The sequence below is a fragment of the Dromiciops gliroides genome, chromosome 2, assembly GCF_019393635.1.
Source record: "Dromiciops gliroides isolate mDroGli1 chromosome 2, mDroGli1.pri, whole genome shotgun sequence".
In the NCBI taxonomy this organism is placed as follows: domain Eukaryota; kingdom Metazoa; phylum Chordata; class Mammalia; order Microbiotheria; family Microbiotheriidae; genus Dromiciops; species Dromiciops gliroides.
Window position 1 is genome coordinate 33,969,115 of NC_057862.1, and position 20,316 is coordinate 33,989,430.

Here is a 20,316-nt window from a genome sequence, read left to right on the forward strand (position 1 = left end):
GTGTCAGTAAGGGGTCTGTCCAAATGAACCTTTAAGGCCCTAGATCTCCCATTCTATAATCGGCCCTTGCATGCCTCGATGAGTGAGATGTGTGTGACCTGTAGAGAGGAGCCAGGGATGTGTTTATTAAAGTTCCCTCTGCCTCCTTGTCTTTCCCTGGCTGCTTTCAGAAGTGTAGCTTGAACACAAAGATATTCAAAATCCCTGTCCCAGACATAATTCACTTCAATTTTGGAATCATCCTTTATCTACCAGAGATAGTGCTGACTTAGAATTGTTTTAATTGCTTGAAACTATTTCTTTTAGACATTGTTTTTGAGTCATTGGGATCTGTGATTGGATCCAGCCTAGTGAGGGAATAAAGGGACCCAGCTTGGGAGTTAGAAGTTCTGAATTCAAATTCCAATTTTGTTACTACTTGAGTAACGTTGTACATGTTACTGAAAATTTCTGGATTGTAACATGAGGAAGCTGGTCTAGAGGATCTCTAAGGTCCTTGCAGCTCCAAATGCTCCAATACTCTGATGATACCATGATGATACTCTGATGATACTCTGATGATACAATGATGATACTCTGATGATACTCTGATGATACCCTGATGATACTCTGATGATACTCTGATGGTACTATGATGATACTCTGATGGTACCATGATAATACTCTGATGATACCATGATGGTACCATGATGGTACCATGATGGTACTATGATGATACAATGATAATACTATGATGATACCATGATGGTACTATGATGATACTCTGATGATATCATGATGGTGCTATGATGATACTCTGATGGTACCATGATAATACTATGATGATACCATGATGGTACCATGATGGTACTCTGATGATACCATGATGGTACCATGATGATACCATGATGGTACCATGATGGTACTATGATGATACAATGATAATACTATGATGATACCATGATGGTACTATGATGATATCATGATGGTGCTATGATGATACTCTGATGATACTATGATGATGATGGCTCCCTTTTCTGAAAGGGTTGGTTGGTATAAAGTGGGAGTGAGAAAGCAAGACACATTTACTCAAGGAAAGCTCTGGCCAAGGGCCAGCAGCATTAGTCCAGGCCAGAGAGAAGGTAGAGTGACTGCTAAGCTTGCTTGATGCCTTCCCACTTCTGCAGTCTTCCCCAGGAATAGGAATTAATAATAATAGGTCATATGTTCTTTAATTAAAACCTTTAATGTACATGGTCTTATTTGAACCTCACTAAAACCTTGGGAGACGGTTGCTCCTATCATCACCCTCAACTTCAGAACTGAGGTTGAAAGAGTGTCAGTGACTTGCTTAGGGCCACACAGTTCATAAATGTCTGAAGCAGGATTAAAAGCCAGATCTTCCTGAATCCCAAGTCTAGGGTTCGAGCCAATTTGCCTCACCAGGGGCAAGTGCCAAAGTTGGTACCATTGAGGCAGGGCTCTGTAGAGCTTCATCATCATTGCTCCTCCAACTCTGTTGTTCGTGGTGTGCTATCACATGGGCACTATCAGCTATGTGTTGGTCCTCACACACACACACACACACACACACACACACACCTCACTCAACACAATGATGACATAAGGAGACAAAGGCCCGAGGCCCAACATTAAGACCACTGCTGCCTGCTGTTCCCAGTCCCAGCTGGCCTCTCCCTTGCATCCATTCCATTCACCTTTGCCCAATTCTCTGCTCAACACAGGACAAGAATTACAGGTTGCCAAACATCCCAGACACACTCACCCTTCTTCCCACTCTCTAACATCCTCATTAAAGTTTCCAGCTCCTGCTTGTCTTAGCTGCTTCCCATGGTAGTTGCAGCATCTAAGGAGACTCCCTTCTTCTTGGTGTACCTCATGGAGTCTCTTGGGTCTCCTAACCTTGCAGTCCCTTATTGTACAAAGAGGAGAAGATCACATGCATTTAGCAGAATCGGGAAGGGAAACGGAGCATTTTCTGAGAGGCAACATGGACAGACAATTAGAGGCTGGGGCTCTAGGTGGGACCTTGCCCCTATTTAGCTATGTGACCTTAGCCAAGCAAGTCACTGGTGGGCTTCAGTTGGCCCATGTGTGTACAATACTTCTTGCTGTCACTCTCCCTCCCCAAAATGCAATATGCCTGTCTTGGATCATCAATTACACAATCCAGGGCCTGTGTCCCTCTACAATAAATACACTCTATTGCCAGATGATACAAAGGACACAGAAATCTAATAGCAAAAGCATTTAATCATGACATGAAGCAACATAAACAAGGAAGGGAATCACATAGCAAAAGCATTCTCTGCAGCCGTACACAAATAAGCAGAATAGCTCATACCTCCAGGGGGATGATTGATGTAATTCTCACTCTACGCTCATGATTTTCCAGAACAGAGAAAGAGGACACAATCACGTTGGTACTCATGGTCCCAGTAATAAATGGTTAGGGTGTAGTGAGTGACCTTTTCTGCTAGGATTATAGCATCCTGGATCCAAGAAGATGGACCTTAGAGGCCATCCTGTCCAGTGCTCCCTTTTTATCATTTTTTCTTCAGGGCAGTGAGGGTTAGGTGACTTGCCCAGGGTCACACAGCTAGTAAGTGTCAAGTGTCTGAGGCCGGATTTGAATTCAGGTCGTCCTGAATCCAGGGCCGGTGCTTTATCCACTGTGCCATTTAGCTGCCCCCCCACCCAGTGCTCCCTTTTTAAAGATGAAGAAAACTGAGTCCCAGTCCTCCTGAGAAGTAAGTGTTAGAGGTGGGATTTGAACACAGGTCTTTGGTGTCCAGAGCCATTGCTGTTTCCATGGCAGCACACTGATTCCTGTTTTGTGGAACTTCCCAGCCATTATTTCCTGGCTTTGAAGATACCATAGCTACACCACTCCATGTGGTGTAGCTTCCCCTCTGGTCTCGGGCAATCCTCACTTTGTAACACACTCCCCATAAATGAGGGTCCTTTTCCTGGGGAGGTCACCATGCCACAGCCAGTCCAAGGATTTGGGAAAGTAAGTAGTACATGGAAAATGAAAGTGTTTGGCTGGCTGATTGTGGATCCTCCTCAAGGTTTAGTTCTGGGCTCTTGTCTCATTTCCCTCTCAAAAACTCATTTGTGCCCAAGTTCACTTTTCACGTGCCTCTATGCAGTTGACTCTCAAACCTGTATCTGCAGCTTTAATTTTCTTCTTGTATTTCAATCCTTCACCTCGAAATCTCTGCTATAAATTTTCCCCAGATGTCCTATCATCAACTCAAAATCAAAATGTCCAAAGCTGAACTCATCATCTCCCCTCCCCTACCCCCTTCTTATAATGTCCCCATTTCTGTGCCTTTAAGTCATTCCGACTAGAAACTGGAAAGTATTCTTTCAGGTCCACCTCCACAACATTTCCCAGCCTTGTTCATCCACCCCAAACACCTTAATTTAGGCCCTTCTCCCTTCTCATCTGAACTATGATAATAATAATCTCTTTTTTTGGGGGGGGATAATGAGGGTTAAGTGACTTGCCCAAGGTCACACAGCTAGTATGTGTCAAGGGTCTGAGGCTGGATTTGAACTCAGGTCCTCCTGAATCCAGGGCTGGTGTGCCAACTAGCTGCCCCATGGTAACCTCTTAATCAATCTCTCTGCTTCTCTCTCCAACCTAATTATCACATAGCTGCCAAAATGATCTTTCTAAGGTACAGCTAACCTTCAATAGCTCCCCACTGTCTTTGGGATTTAAAGACCAAACTCCTTTGCTTTATTTTTAAAACTCTCTATAATCTTGCTGCAAATAACCTTTCCAGCCTTGTTTTCCATTACCCCCATTCATGTATTCTATTTGTTGATATAATGTGTTTTGATACAACTGATACTTTCCCACACTCTGCTAGCACTCCCCTGTAAAGTACACCTCCTACCCCAAATGGTTAAGGAAAACTGCTTGATAATGTGATTGTGACTTATAGCGCAGGTCACTGCACACATTTGGAGATTCCTGATTGTTAACATAAAGGAAGGAAGGAAGGAAGAATGAGTGCTGTAACTTTCATTGAATGGTCCCAATGTTTTCTGTTGGGTTTAGCCCAAGCTTTATTGCCCCTTAGTGTCGTCTTGATTTAGGTGGTTGGAGTCTCTGAGTATATTGTTCTTTGCCGTGGTGTTCTTCACCCTGTGTCACTTCCTCCAAGTTCTTCCAGGTTCCTTGAATTTTTTCATATTCATCACTCCTTATGGCAGAGTAATATTATATCACTTCATACAGCCATTTGTTTAGCCTTTCCCCAAGTCACCCACACACATGCTTTGTCTGCAGCCTTTTATTGCAACAAATGAGGCTGCTCTGTATTTTTTGCACATGTGCATCTTTTCTTATGGCAATAATAATAATGGCTAACATTTATTTAGTGCCAACTATGTGCCAGCACTGTGCTAAGTCCTAAAAGAAAAGAAAAAAGAAGAGACAAAAGAAAAAGAATGTGAAGGGAAGGTAAGGGAAAAGAAGGGAAGAGAAAGAACAAGAAAAGAACTAGCTTAGTCTGAATTAATATCCTAGTAGAGTAGACAGAGCACTGGATTGAAGTCAGAGGAACTGAGTTTAACTATTTTATATGTGAGGTCTTGGGCAAGTCATTCTCCCCTCCCCCCAGTCTCTGACTCAGTATCTGTGAAATTTGGGGATTGGATCAGACCATCTATCTATCAGATCTCTTCCAGCTTTAGAGGCTATGAAAAGATTTAGGGTGTACATGAATACTTCTTCCAAGTATTTAAAGTGCTATCACATGAAAGAGACTTGTGTCCTTTTTTTGTGGTTCCACGGAGTATCAGTGGGTCCAAAGTGAGAGGATTACCAGGGATTGTTGCTTATTTCAATTCCGAGGGTCTGACATGCTAACATTTAATGATCCTAAGCAGTTTTTTCCCACGTATATAAGATGGGCATGATCACACTCTTCCTGCCTACTTCAGAGGACCATTCATGACAAAAAGACTTTGTGGACCTTAAAGCATTTTAAGATCATCAGTCCATGGGTTAAGGGTGACACGGAGTCTTCCATCATTAGTCCAATGCCTTCATTTTTACAAAAGAGCAAATTGAGTCCTAGAGAGGCTAAATTACTATACCAAGATCACACAAGTAGTATCTAGTAGAGGCAAAAATAGAACCAGAGTCTGTTGTCTCCCATTATAGAGTTTGTTTTAGTACCATGCCCTTATAAGGCAGAAAGGGATAGAGATCACTCGCTGAAAAATGTGTCTCTTGCATTTTGTTGTGGACTAGTAATTCTGGAGTCTTTCTCCTATAACTTGACCTTTTCCTGATTCCTTCTAAAGCGTGTGCCTTTCCTCTAAGATCGTCCCCCATTTATGCCATTTATAGCTTGTCTGTACATGTTCGTGTCTGGTCAACCTTATTAGACTTTTTTTTTTTTTCGGCGAGGCAACTGGGGCCAAGTGACTTGCCCAGGGTCACACAGCCAGTAAGTGTCAAGTGTCTGAGGTCAGATTTGAACCCAGGTCCTCCTGACTCCAGGGCTGGTGCTCTATCCACTGCGCCACCCTTATTAGACTTTAAGTTCCTTGAGGGCAGGAGGGCAGTCTGGTTTTTTGTTGTTGTTGTTGTTGTTGTTTGTTTGTTTGTTGTTTTGGTCTTTATTTTAATCTTTTGCACTTAGCACAGTGCCTGGCACATCATAGGTGCTTAATAAATGCGTGTTGATTTATTCCTTTTCATCAAAGGTCTTAATCCTCCCCCCCCCCCCAACACACACACACACACACACACACACACACAACCAGCACTTACACACACACTCTCTCTCTCTCATTTTCCTCTCCAGGTTTAATTGTGCTCTGGGCTCTGGACAGCTCTGGAGTCCTCTTCACTGGGAGCCCCAGCATTTATCTAGACTGTAGTTTCTATTGGGCAGCTCCACCCCAGCTCTACCTGGATCCTCTCAGCAGCAGCACCCTGGAGAGCGCTGGAGCCTCTGCACCCAACTAAGAGAAAGCTAAGAAATACGGTAGGTCCCTGCTCTTTTTTCTTCTTCCAGTTCCCTTGGTCTCTGTGGCTTCATTTGTCCAAGGAACACAAGACCTTTCAGCTTAGTGGAAAGGGACCTGTATTTGGAGCCAAAGGATTTAGGTTCAAATCACTATTTTCATGTAGCAAAGAGTAAATCACCTTGGTGACTTTTTATAGTCTTAAATTTCCTCATCAATGAATTGAGGGCACTGCACCGGATGATTGTGTGACCCAGAACAAGTCGTTTTAACCTCTCTGTGCCTCAGTTTCCTCATCTGTAAAATGGTAGCACCTACTTCACCAGGATATTGTAAGGATCGAATGAAATTTTGGATGTGTTCATGTACATATGTACGTACGTATGTGCATATGTATGTATGTATACACACATATACAGTGCTTTTCAAACCTTAAATGATAATCATAGTTACCACTGTCATCATTACTATTCCTGACTCTGCCACCAACATGCTGCGTAACCTTGGACAAGTCATTAGCCAGTGCTCTTTGAGGACAAGGACTGTGTTTTTGCTTTTCTTTGTATTCCTAGAATCTGGCACATATGCTTAATAAATGCTTATTGATGGAATGACTGGTTTACTATAAAATGAAGGAGTTTGACTAGTTGATCTCTAAGTTACCCCCAGCTCAAAAATTCTGCATTCTTTATTGTCATGTTCCTTCTAGCTCTGACATTCTAGGCTCTAAAGCCCCTTCCAGATCTATAATCTAAATCTATCCCCACCCCCCACCCTCCTCCCTACTCTCTGACATGCCATGTCCTAAGGTACTTTTTAGATCCAACATTCTGTGGTCTGGCAGGCATCTATTCACTGTCTTTCTTCCCACTTTAGAGATGGGAAGTAGGGACTTGGGGCTCATTTGTTCTGGAAGCCCAGCTGGGGGCAAAGAAGATTGAGGAGGATCTGAAGAAGGAATGAGGAAAGGGAGAAAACTAAAACTATCACACTGTATCTCTGTTGTCCTTTTTCCCAGCCCAGGCTTGGCACTTGTAGGCTTGAAATCAGTGGTATTTGATAAAGCTGCTGGAGGCTGAGGGAATGCTAATCGCTCTAATAATCAGCAGGGGGAGATGAAGGTTTGTTCACAGCATCCAGAATTCTGACTCCTCTGAGAAAGTCAGCCCTGGATGAGAGGGGCCTGAAGGTGGCTCTCTGGCTGTGCATCCTTCCATTCAGCCAGCCCAACTTCTCCTCAATTCTCTCTGTGCATGTGAGTGGGATTACTATACCCATTCAACAAATGCATAAACTGAGGCCATAAAAGATGAAGGGAGATGGAGATTGCAACCCAGGTCTTCTGACTCTCAATTCTATGCTTTTTTGGTGACAAGTTGCCTCCTATTATAACGTCTCTCCCAGGATGGGGAGAAGGGGCATTGTGAGGAGCAGGAAGGAGGAGGTCAGGATCTTGCTCCTGCAGCTAATTACCTGGCCTCTGAGCTCCCTTCTAGCTGTAGACCCAGGATGAAACTGGTAATGGCAGCCTGTGAAATCAGTCACTAGAACCATTTCAGTGAAATCCCCTCCCTGCCCCTCCTCCCCGAGGTAGAGATTGGAGTCACTGACTGCCCAATCAATCCATACATTTACAGAGCATCAAAAAGTCAACCTCATGATGTCCAAGGTTGGGGGAGATCTGTCTAGAGGGCAGCTACTCATCTGAAAGGGGTCAGGAGGTGCAGTGGTTAGTGAACTTCAAGCCCATTATGAGTCATCATTATAATGTAAGCCTCTGAAAAGTCAGGCTGTCTTGGCTACATTAAGAGATATACAGGGCACAGACTCAGGAAAGTGAGCAGCTCACTGCCTCATGCCGTGAGCATACCACCTCTGGAGCATTAATTATGATCAATTCCAGGCTCCACATTTTAGGTCAGATATTGACGAGCTGGAGAGAATCTAGACTGAGACTGTGCCCTCTGCGCATTGACTGAAGATACTTAGTCTGAACAAAAGAAGATGTAGAGGGTCCCGGGATAACTAGCTTCATGTCCTTAAAGGGCTTTGCACTGTTCTGGGCCCAAGGGGGACAGAGATTAAAAAATAACACAGTCCCTGTCCTCAAGAGGCTGACAGTCTGCCAGGATTCCACAAGGGCAGCATATTATTCCCTTCCTCAGACTTTGTGGAGAGATGACATGAATACAAATAAGTATAATTTCCTCGGCAGAATGTGGTATGGGGAAGGGTGGCACAGTGGGCGGAGCATTAGACCCAGAGGTAGGAATCCAAGTTTAAATCTCACCCCCTCTTCTAGTTCTGTGATCTTGGGAAAGTCATTTTAACTGCTATCTCAGTTTCCCCATCTGTAAAATGAGGGTAACACGTACTTGTCAGGGTTGTTGAAAGGATCAAATGAGATGATATTTGTAGAGCACTTCACAAATCTTAAAGTGCCATATAGGTGGTAAAGAAAAAAAGAGATGAAATACTCCAGGAAAAATTGAGAAGGGAGAGAGGAGGAGAAGAGGGTTCTGTGACCAGGAAGTGAGCATTTGTGTTATTGGGGGAGGGAGGACGGTGAGGGATAATAACAAGACCGGGCTAAATAACAGTTGTTATTTAAGAGCAACTCGATTAAATGGATTATAGGATCATAGATTTGTGGTTGGAAAGAATCTTAATGATTATCAGGTCCAGGGAATCTTAACCTTGGTTCTATAGTCTTCTTTTGTTAGTGTCGCAATGCCTAGGGACTCCCTCTCAGAATAATGGGTTTAAATGTAGCAAGTAAAATTCATAGGATTGCAAAGGAACCCAAGTATATTGGTATACAATTATCAGAATATATTTAAAAAGCAAGATCCCAGACCCCAGGTTAGGAACTCCTGATGGTCCAACCCCCTTCATTTTACAGATGAACAAACTGAGACCCAGTCATTTAAGTGTCTCACTGAGGATCGTACAGCAAGTGGGGGGTCTGAGGGAAGATATCCCCCAAACAGGTCTTCATGCTGCTTCTGCCAAGCTGAGGCCTGGAGAGAGTCACACAGGTAGGAAGTGAGAGAACGATTGGACCCCAGAGCCTCTGACTTCAAATTCAGCATTTATTCATTGTTTCGCTCTGATGGGCCTCAGCCGCGGGCTGACCCAGGGCTCCTGTGTAAGTGTGCTTCTTCCCTGGGTTCATGTTGCTCATATACCCACTACCCCCCATGAGGGAAGCCCTTCTGGTAATTGTTAAAGATAACCAGGGCCAGGAGGATGAGTGTGATCCCCTGGTGATTCCAAGCTTTGCCAATCAAAGTGAACCATTAGTTGGGTTCCCTCAGTGTGAGGCTGGCTTTTCCCCTGCCCTACCATTCTACCTCATCTTAATCCCCATGAGTCTCCCTGGGGCAGCCTCCCAGAGAGGAGATCCAGTCCACTCACCTGCTTAATCTTGGACTTTTGATCCAGCCCCCGCTGTCTGGCCCTGGAGACAAATTGTAAGGTGAGAGAATTAGCGTCTCTGCAAGGGACAAAAGCTGCAGGAGGCAGGGAGAGAAGACCAGGTTCTGACTTTTCACCTATTTCATCAGCTCTGGGATGAGGCCAGGGGAAGCATTCCAAAATCCTGAGGCCCCTGTGTCCCAAGAAGGGGACATTACAGAGGAAAGCTGGGAGATCCAGGAAGCAAGGAGAAAAGACCCCCCTATGGAGTCTCCAAGAATCCTGCTTTGGGAAGGGAAAGGAAGGGACAAGGAGGTTCATGTACCAAGATAGATAAACGAATGAACGAATGAACGAACGAACGAACGAATGAATGAATGAATGAATGAATGAACGAATGAATGAATGAAAATATGTATGTATGTATGCATGTATGCATGCATGCACACACACCACAGTCCTTAGTACAAAATTCTCTTGAGCATCAAGGAGTATCTCACTTCTATGGATTCTACCTACCCCTTCCATCACACCTGGGGCATTGTCTCCTCAGATTTTGTAGTCAGTGAGGATGGGGGCCATGCACCACCCCCTTCAGAGTTCAGGGGATGTCTTCTTCATCAGACCAGGGACTTCCTCAGGGTGGGGTTAGTGATTTTGCCCTCAAAGAACCCCCTAATCAATCGGTAAATACCTACTATGTGTCAGGCACTATATTGTGTACTGAGGATACAAGGGGAAAAGTGAGATGGTCTCTGCCCTCAAGGATCTTACATTCTATCAATGAAAACAGTTTGTACATATAAAAAAATTATGTAGGTATATAAATTAATGTAAATATATAATATAAATATGGATTTATAGAAATACAAGTTTATATAAATATAAATACATTTATATGTCCATATGGGTAAATACGCATATACATGTACATATGTAGACCTCAGATATTGCTACTATAGGGAGTTCCACTACTGTAGATGGGCACCTTCTCTGCAACTTATAGACTTAGGTGGGGGCACTGAGAGGTTGTTATTTTCCATTTCACACAGTTCATATATGTCAGAAGCAGAAATTTAAACCCAGGTCTTCCTGACTCCAAGGCCAACTCTCCATCGACCACATCATACTGCTTTTCTCTATATACAAAATAAATACAAGTGAATTTCTGGTGAAGGGTCAGTGGCGGGGGAGGGGGGGACATCAGAAAAAAACACATATAGGAGGTGTCATTTTAGCTTCACTTTGAAGGCAATACAGGATTCTTTCTAAAAGATAAAGGTCAGGAGAGATTTAATGTTGAAAGGGACCTTATAGATTCTCAAAACCAAGGAGTCCCCCCCCCCGAGGGGGGGCAATGAGGGTTAAGTGACTTGCCCAGGGTCACACAGCTAGTAAGTGTCAAGTGTCTGAGGCCAGATTTGAACTCAGGTCCTCCTGACTCCAGGGCCAGTGCTTTATCCACTGCACCACCTAGCTGTCCCCCAAAACCAAAGATTCTTAACCTTTTTTTGTTTGGCAGTCCAGGGAAATCTATGGGCTCCTCAGCATCAAGTTTTTAAATTCATAAAATAATAGACAAAGACTTACAAGGAAAACCATCATATTGAAATATAGTTATCATACTATTTAAATAATACAAGTTCATGATAAACTGTGAATGCAAATTGAAACATACTTTTTTTACTTTATGTTTATGTTTTCTTTTGCAATATGGCTAATATGGGGAGGGGAAAGAAATAAAGTTCATGAACCCCAGGTTTAAAACCTCTGATCTAATCTAAACTTTTCATTTTACAAAAGAGGAAACTGAGGCTCAGATGGATAAGTGACTAGCCAAAGATCACTCAGCTAGGTAGTGGCAGAGTTGAGCTGAGTACCCAGGTCCTCTGAATCCAAACCCAATGTTCTTTCCAATACAATACAAAAGCAACCCATGGGCAGACACCATTCTCCTACACACACACACACACACACACACACACACACACACACACACACACACACACACACCCTAGCCAGGAGACTCCCTGAAGTTAGAGCTTTGTCTTCCCCATCAGCATCTCTGGGAGAAAGACAATGGTACCTTTGCTTCATTCCCTCCCAGAGTCCTGCTGCATCAGGCCCTTATCAGAATAGGGTGTACATCAGTACAGAGAGAATTGTTAGAAAGAATGGGATCAGGCTTCTCTGTACTGATTCCCAAACAGTTCTCCAACTAAGCATTCCTCTTCCTTTGCCCTCTGTCTGGGAGGAGTCTGGAACCCAACCTGGTGTGTCTTAGTAGATGGGTGTTGGTGGATTTCGGGTGGGTTGGGGTTTATTTTTCTCTTACCTCCTACTTCAATTAGTCACTGCCTTCTGTTTGGCAGCCTAATGTCTCCATCCCACTCAGCTCCCTAGGCCCAGGCTGCCCATTGAGGAAGCGCCAGTGGAGCAAACAGAGATCTACCCAACCTCCCACAAAGTTCCGTGGTCCTGCCAGATCCTTGGGTGGGGCCCCAGATCTCCTCCTCTGCCTTTTCCCATTTCAGTATCTATTTCCTCCCATCTTTCTGGTTCCATGTCCCTCCCTGGAAACAAGCCCTTTTCATGATAGGGCTGTATTCACCTGTTCTTGAGGGAAGAGATCTGAACTGGGAGCCAGGACACCTCACCTCCACCCATATCTCTGTCACTTGTGAACAGTGGGACCTTTTGCAAGCTATTTCTTTCAGGGCTTCAGTTTCTTCTTCTGTAGAATAGGACTGTGTTAGGTGATATCTAGAGTCCCTTCAGCTCTAAGGGGTTCTAAGCCTAAGCTCCCCATTAACCCTTCACCGGCTCTTCCCTTTTCCTATTATATCAAGTTTGACCCATTATTTGGCTTATACCCTCCCACGGCCTCACCTTGACTTTACTAAAATACCATTTTGGCCAATCATGTTCCTGCTCAGAAACCTCCATATGAGGAAAAAATTTCCAGCAATGGGGACTCCCCAAAGGAGAATGGGCTACTTCAGATGGTTCCCCATCACTCCAGGTACCCAGAAGTGAACACAAGTACTTCAGATGTGATTTGCCCAGGACAGAGTAGAGTGGCCCCCCCACTTTCCTCATCCTATGCCAATGGGGTTCTCAAGCCTGGATCTCTTACTGGAACCCAGTTTGAATTACCCTTTTGACTGTCATGTGGCATTGTGACTCATCTTGACCTTTGGGCTGACTAAAACCCCAGATTTTGTCCAGATGAAGCACTGTCTGGCCATGTTTCCCCATCTTGGAAGTTAATTTTTTAAACTGGAGTGTAAGATTTGACACCCACCCCCTTTTCAGTTTCAACTTATAAGATTCAGGCCAATGTTTAAGTCTTTTGATATTTTTTTTTTGGATTCTGACTCTGTCATGCAAGATAGCAGTTATTGCTTCTATCCTGCTCATTTGATAGACTCATGCCATCTGTAACTTAAGCCAAGTCTGATCAACCAGTCAAATAACCCTGTGAAAAAAGAGGAGAAATGAGTCTGGAAGATCTTTTCTTTGGGAAGCCATGCTGGTTCTTTGGGACCACCATTTCTTTTCTAGGCATTCACCAACCATCCTTTTGATAATACCATTAGCAACTCTCCCCCACCAATGACCCTTGAGAGAGGGGGATAGCATGAATGGTGAGAAGACTGGAGATTATGCCAAAGGAAAGTGGATTGAGTGAACTGGGAATTTTTAGCCTGAAGGAGAGAAAAATGGAAGGTCTTATTAAGTATAGGAAGTGGGTATCATACAAAGGAGAGGTTAGACTCATTCTATTTGGCCCCAGAGGGCAGTACTAGGAAAAAGGAGAGACGTTAAAAAGAAACAAATTGGGGCAGCTAGGTGGTGCAATGGCAACCCTGGATTCAGGAGGATCTGAGTTCAAATCTGACCTCAGACACTTGACACCTACTAGCTGCGCGACCCTGGGCAAGTCACTTAACCCTCATTGCCCTGCAAAAAAAAAAAAAGAAAGAAAAGAAAAGGAAAAGAAAAGAAAAGAAAAAAAGAAAGAAAAAAAAAGAAACAAATTTAGGCTTGATGTCAGGGTTGGGGATTGGGGGAAAGCTTACTAAAAATGAGAGCTGGCCAAAATAGGAACATGGTCTTAGTGTGTTGCTGATCACTGGAGGTCTTGAAGTGAGTCTGGATAACCATTTATCAGAGATGTTATAGAAGGAAGTACTCTTTAAGGTAAGAGTTTAACAATGAGCTTTCTTCTAGTTCTAAGATTCTCTGATTCTAAAACTTTATGCCAATGTCCATCATAGATATTGGGCAGGGGAGTGGGTGAAGAGCAGAGTGAAGCTGAAATGGACTGACCAGATCTCTTAATTCTAGGGTTATGTTGATTCAACATGGTATTCAAACACAGATTTCTGAAAAGAACAGAGAAAGGAGTCTCAAATGTGTTGTCCCCAAGCCTAGCACTAGAATAAATAGGTCATTTGTGGCCAGTCACAAGCCATCCTCCCCAAAGCATCAAGTCACCTTGTGGACTTTGTTCTCAGTGGGAGCCCAGAATGAGAGCTTATTCTCACTCCAAGGGGATCTGGAAAAATCCTTGGCATTCCTCCCTTTCTCATTCAACTAAGGGACTTGTTCACATTTCAAATAAATGAATAAATGAAAGGCATTGTGGGAGAAGTTAATTCCCTAAAGGATCACTGAAGGGAAATCAGGGTGTTCTTCATCTATTAAAAAAATTAATGGTGGTGCAGTGGATAGAGTACCGGCCCTGGATTCAGGAGGACCTGAGTTCAAATCCGGCCTCAGACACTTAACACTTACTAGCTGTGTGACCCTGGGCAAGTCACTTAACCCCAATTGCCTCACCCCCCAAAAATAATGGTCCCTGTCCAAGTCATCCAGTCAAAGTCAGAGATAGTTGTGGATAGGGAGAGAATCACCATATAATTGATCCCAGGCTGGGCAACAACTTGTCAGGTATATAGTAATGGAGGCCCAATTCATGTAGAGAATATACTAGATGACCAAGGAGTCCTTTCAAGCTGCCAAATTCTATAATTCTGTGGTATTGCTGATCAATCAACAAGTATTTGTTAAGCACCTACTATGTACCAAAAATTGGGCTAGGAGCAGAAGATATTTTAAAAGAGAGGAAAGAAATAGTCCTTGCCCTCAGTTGTATCCTAGCAGGGAGACAACACACATGGTTACAGATGAAATATATAGAAAGCAGATACAGAGGGCAGCTAAGTGGTGCAGTGGATAAAGCATCAACCATGGATTCAGGAGGACCTGAGTTCAAATCCAGCCTCAGACACTTGACACTTACTAGCTGCGTGACCCTGGGCAAGTCACTTAACCCTCATTACCAAGAAAAAAAAATCACGTATTACCATGCATTAAAAAAAAAAATTAAGCAGATACAAGGTAGCCTAGGGGAGGGGGACAGATCATAGCACCTGCAGGTGGGAAGGAGAGGGAAAGGCCTTAAGTTGAGGGTGACATTTGAATTTTGAAGGGAAGAAGGGATTCCAGGAGGTGGAGGTGAGGGGATGGGGCACACAGAGACGGGAGATAGACTGGTGTGTATCAAGAATGTCAAGGAGGCAAGTATGGCTGTACCATAGAGTATGTGGAAGAGAATAAAGTATAATAAGGTTGGAAAGGTAGGATGAGAAGCTTTGAATGCCAAATAGAGGGATTTATATTTGGTGCTAAAATTTATGGAGAAACACTGGAGTTTATTGAGTAGGGGATGTGACCTGGTCAGATGTGTACTTTAGGAATATGACTTTGGCAGCTAGCTAGAAGATGGATTTGAAAGGGGAGACACTTGAGGCAGAGAGACCAAAGAGGAGTCTCTCTTAATAGTCTGGGCAAGAGGTGATGAGGACTTGAATTAAAATGGTAGCCTTAGGAGTGGGGAGTAAGGAATGGATTCTAAAGATATTCTAAAGATAGAAGTGACAAGGCTTGACAGAGGATTAGATGTGAGGGGTAAGGGAAAGCTAGGAATTGGGAATGATATTTAGGTTGATGATACATGGGTATCTGGAAAGATGGTGGTGTCCTCAACAGAAATAGGGAGTTTAGAAGAGAGATGGGCATGGGGTGGGGCAGAGATAATAAATTCTGGTTTTGACATGTTAAATTTAAGAAGCTTGAGTGACATCCATCACAAAATGTCCCATAGGAGAGAGACTCGAACAGGGCTCTTGCATGCTTTGTGTAAAGTGCAAACATGTGAAGTGAGAATGGACAAGGTGATTTCTGCGATCCTGTCCACTTCTAACACATCGTCCAAATTAAGGAGCTCCCCATCTTGTTTGTAGAGACTCTGTTTGCTACCAGCTCTACACCCCCTCCTCCAAGGACCAGCTCCTCATCAGTTGTAACAGTCTTCTCTTGAACTCAAGGGGTCCTTTATTGTCCACCCCAGAAATGGAGAATAAAGGACCCCAAATAGGATCAATTCCAGGCATTCTGTCCTTTCAATGGGGAATGCTTGCCTCATTGTTCTCTCTTCCTCCTGCCCCATTTCCCCACCCCTCCCCATTTTTATCAGTAGCTAATGAAAGAGGCTGTGAAACCCAATCCATGTGGTAATTGAATTTACTTAACGGGTATTCAAGTGGAGTAATGAGAAGTTTAATGCAGTGATTAGATTTTTCTTTAATTAATTAAAATGGGAACCATGTGTCTTTCCAGCAAACTGACTTGACCCCTTTGTTGGAAAGAGCAGGAGGGGAGGAGGGGAAAAGAGGAGGAGGGACTTCAAAGGGAAGAATCCTTTTCTTTTCTGTAAAAGGCTGCTGTCCCGAGCAGATGCAGATAAGAAAGCTGTATGTAGTAGAATTCACATGTGTATTTGAGAGGGGATTCTTGGTCTAGTACTGGTTGGACTACAAAGCTTCTGAGGTCTCCTCTCACCGCCATGAAATTCAAGCTGTTGGTGAGGGATACAAAGAGGGAAAGAACCCTGCACTGGATATTGGGAGACCTAGGTCCGTGTGTGTGTGTGTGTGTGTGTGTGTGTGTGTGTGTGTGTGTGTGTGTGTGTGAGACAGAGACAGACAGAGACAGAGAGAGAAGCCAGCAGACAGACAGACACATTTGTTAGTCACTTAGTAGGAGGTGGTGCCAGGAACTGCGTTAATTGCTAGAGAAACAAAACAATTCCTGCCCTCAAGGAGCTTACATTATAATAGAAAAAGATAACTGGTAAAGGATAACTGAAAAGGGAGAAGAAGGGAAAGGAGGGAGAATGGTACCCATGTCAGCCAAGATGCTTGGAAAGGAGAAATAAAAAAAAGTTCAGAGAATGAGTCAAGGCAGGAACCAAGGGGAGCCTGGGCCCTTTCTGAAATGCTGATTCTGCCAGGGACAATCCATGGGACCTTAGACAAGTCTCTGCTCCTCTCTGACCCTCAGTTTCTCCATATAGAAAATGAGGAAAAAAATCTACCTCTTTCATGATCTAGGCTTAGATTGGCTAGTGAAAAGATCACTAGATTTGTAATTAGAGGACCTGGATCAGCCACTTCCTACCTATGTGGCCTTGGACAAGTCATTTAATATCCATGAGCCTCAGTTTCTTATTCAGAAAATGAAAGAATTAGATTAGATGGTATCTGAGCTCCCTCAGCTCTAAATCCTAATATCCTCTGACCCTGTGATCTGGATTTGTTTTGAAATAGGAAGGAAAGCACATCTGTAGCAAGTGTATTTTAATATACTTGAATTGTCATATAGTATTATAAATTTAGAGCTGGATGGGACATTAAAGGTTATTAAGTCTTATTTTATAGATGTGGAAATTAGAGTGCCTGAGTGGCTTACCCAGGGTCATACAGCTAGTATCTGAGGCAAGATTTAAACCCAGGTGTTCCTGCTCTACTCACAGCTGATGATCAAACTCTAGCTGAAGTCCAAGTGAGTTGGTTCATCTTGATGTTACCCATAAATGTTCAGTGTTGGAAGAACAAACAGAAACTTATAATGTTGTTATCACTTAGCTCCCACTGGGGAACACCAATGATTGTTAACACTTCACGGGGGAGGGTGCCACAGTTCTAAGCCCAATTAATGAGCAAAAACTCTGTTTGTTGCCTACAAAGTAGAAAGTCAACCAGACTTGGCAAGGAAGTGTTGACACCAGTTGGGAGTAGAACTTAATCTGTACAGTTTCTTCTTCATCAATCATCAGCCAAATCATGAAATTGGAGAAGAGGATAAGGATAGCCAAATTTTTACAAATGGAAGGAGTCTTAGTGATCATCTAAAATCAGGCTTCTTACCCTTTTTACGGACTAGTGAAACCTATGACCTCTTTTCCACAATAATGTTTCTAAATGTCCAAAATATGTAGGATTATAAAGGAAATAAAGATGGATTTTCCCCATCCAAGTCCACAGACCCCTCCCCCCCAAAGACTGATCCATTAACTCTTTGAGGGGAGGTATCTATGAGCCCAGTTAACTACCTCTGAGATGGTCCAATCTCCTCATTTTCAGAGAAGAAACTGAGACCAGGTATGGGGAATGACCTTGTCAAGGTCACATTATCTTCAGAGTTGAACTTAAACTGAGGTCATCTGACTCTTGCTTCAGTGTTCTTTTCACTAGTCTAAGAGTATTCCACACTCCTAGAAATTTGTTTTGGGGGCCCCAACATTCTCCTTTTGGCCTCTTTCAGGACAACTTCCAGAGCCTGTTCCCGGTTCTCAAACTTGCCTAAGTTTTCCCACCCCATCCCAGGGCCCTTCTTGTCTTCACATCTGGGTATTATCCCTATCCCTGTCTGCTTCTGGAAATCCTACTTATTCTTCAAGATTCAGTTCAAATAACTTTTTCCTCCATGAAGCCTTTAATTCTTCCCAAAAGTATTTATTACATACTTACTATGCCCCATACTGTACTGTGCTAACTGTTGGAGATATAAAGGAAAAAAGAAACCCAGTTCCTTCCCTCAAGGATCTTACATTCTATTTAGAGGGGGTTTAGGGGACAGGACATATTCAAAGATAAATTCAAAGTAATTTGAGAAAAGAGAGAGCAATTACAACTAGGTAGATCAGGAAAGTCCTTTTAGAGGCCATAGCTTCTTAGGGTTTGTTGTTTTGTTTTTGGTTTTTGGTTTTTTTCTAAATGTATTTCTTTCTTTTTGTGAGGCAATTGGGGTTAAGTGACTTGCCCAGGGTCACACAGCTAGTAAGTGTTAAGTGTCTGAGGCCGGATTTGAACCCAGGTCCTCCTCAGGATTAATTGACATGCCCAGGGTCAAACATATATAGTAAATATCTGAGGCCAGATCTGAATTCAGGTCCTCCTGACTCCAGGGCCAGTGCTCTATCCATGGAAACATTGCTGCCTCTTCTTGAGTTGATTCTTGAAGGATGCTAGAAGCTTCTAAGAGGTGCAGATGAGGAAGAGCATCCCTTAGGCACACAGGACAACCTATGCAAAGGCATTGAGGCAGGAGATGGATGAGAGCAGCGGGTTGCAGTGACAACAGTATGGGATGTGGAGTTTGAAGACTGGTGTCCAAATTCTACCTCTGTTACTTATAAGATGTGTCATCATGGGCAGGTCTCTTGGCTAACAACTAGATTGTTCAGTGGATGGAATACTGGGCTTAGAGTTAGGAGGATCTGAGTTCAAATCCAGCCTTAGACACTTCTTAGACCCTGAGCAGATCACTTAACCTCTCTTTGCTTCAGTTTCCTTGTCTATATAATAGGGGTAATACTTGCCCCTACCTCCCAGAGTTGTGAGGATCAATGTGTAAAGTTATTTGTATTAAAATGCTATATAAATTCTAGCTTTATTATTATTATTACTAGACCAAGGTTTCTTCTTTGGGGGGGGTAATATGTAGGACTATATGCTCCAGGTCCATCCTCCTAAGTAAACCAGTTTGCTAAAAGGAAGAATGAGTGGAATGTGATATGAGATTAAATCAGCAAATCTCAGATGGAGCCAGATTAGGGAAGTGTTTAAATGCCAGTTTGAGGGTTTTAATGCCTTTTTACTCTGGAAGCAATAGGGAGCCACCAAAGAATTTTGAGCAGAGGAGTCATGTGGTCAGACCAGTGCTTTAGAAAAATGATTCTGGCAGCTCTGCTGGAGATTATTTGGATGAAATGCACTTTTAGACAAGGGAGAAGAGAAAAGTGTAAAGGAGAGGTCCTGGCAAATGCTATGAGGAATCTGAGGATACAGAGAGCATTTCCATCTTTTTGGATGGAGATGGGTTGTCATGGACAGTTTCATGGAGGAGGTAAGCTTTGGCTGGACCTTAGAGAAAGGTAAAGACTGCAATAGATAGAGATGTAGAGGACGGTTGGTGAAAAAAAAAATCATTACCAGCACAGGAACAGCCTTAGCAAAGACACATATATGGGATAAGGTGGGATGAAGACCAGGAATGGTCCAATCTGGCTGAAACATAAAAAAAGTTTGGAGGGGGTGTAGGATGAGGTTGTTCTGGACAAGCCAATTGGAGCCAGATAATAGGCTTTGAATACCAGAGTAGGGTATTTATTACATTTTGGCAGGCAATAGGGATCCAATGAAGGTTTTTGAGGGGGAAATATGATCAGAGCATCATTAAGATTACTCTGGCACTGGTGTGGAGGATGGATTGCAGAGGGGATGGACTTGAGGCCCTAGCCTCAACCAGTAAGGAGGCTACCATGACAGTCTGAATGAGATAAGATGTGGGCTTGAACTAAGGGGCATGAGTTAGGGATTCCAACGGAGGCTTTGCTTTTTTCTATTCCCCTTGACTTGTGGGACCAGGAGGAAGAATGGTTTGGTCCCTGTCCCACAATGCTGTTTCATGCCCAGAGAATAACAGAATCACTGGTTTCGGGGGTTGGGAAAGACCTTATTAGTCATCTAGTCCAATCCATACATACCCCAAAAG

At 43.3% G+C, this 20,316-nt stretch overlaps 1 protein-coding gene across 4 annotated transcripts in view; it reads left to right on the plus strand.

The window, feature by feature from the left end:
* The window catches only part of LINGO1 (leucine rich repeat and Ig domain containing 1), a 497,222-nt gene that overhangs the window by 304,043 nt on the left and 172,863 nt on the right, over window positions 1–20,316 (plus strand). For 3 of the 4 annotated variants that reach the window (XM_043985051.1, XM_043985052.1, XM_043985049.1), the window contains one exon: window positions 5,832–6,014. The exons of the other annotated variant lie outside the window; for it this stretch is intronic. The gene's annotated coding sequence lies outside the window, so the exon portion shown is untranslated. The remainder of the gene's footprint in view (window positions 1–5,831; window positions 6,015–20,316) is intronic. 4 annotated transcript variants of the gene reach the window in all.